Source organism: Penaeus monodon, chromosome 15, assembly GCF_015228065.2.
Source record: "Penaeus monodon isolate SGIC_2016 chromosome 15, NSTDA_Pmon_1, whole genome shotgun sequence".
In the NCBI taxonomy this organism is placed as follows: domain Eukaryota; kingdom Metazoa; phylum Arthropoda; class Malacostraca; order Decapoda; family Penaeidae; genus Penaeus; species Penaeus monodon.
Genome location: NC_051400.1, coordinates 11,355,330 through 11,355,740, shown reverse-complemented (window position 1 = coordinate 11,355,740; position 411 = coordinate 11,355,330).

Genomic DNA, 411 nt, shown 5'->3' with positions numbered 1-411 from the left:
CAGTAATGTCTTTCAAAATTGCAAGGGTGTAGAGTGAAAAACACGCAGCTCCGACTCACCTGAATCCACCTCAAACATCTCTCCGGGTTGCCACTAAACCATGTGAAAATATGCTTCGCCTTTCAAGGTTATTTTTGAATTTTAGTCCAACTTTAATTCCACAGTAAATGTATATAGTAAACGTTCTTATAACGAACACAACATAAAAACAAGTGGGCGTAGAATTTTCTTGTGTCACTCTTTCAGTCATGTTGTTGGGAAAGTGATATTTGCAATCTGACATTTCCGGCAGATTAGGAACTCCAATACAAATGAAAATCGTACACCGAAATCCAAGTTTAATTAGATGATTTGTATTCTGATTTTAGACTTCTGTTTGCTCTAAGGTAAATGCGAAAGTCTGATACGAAA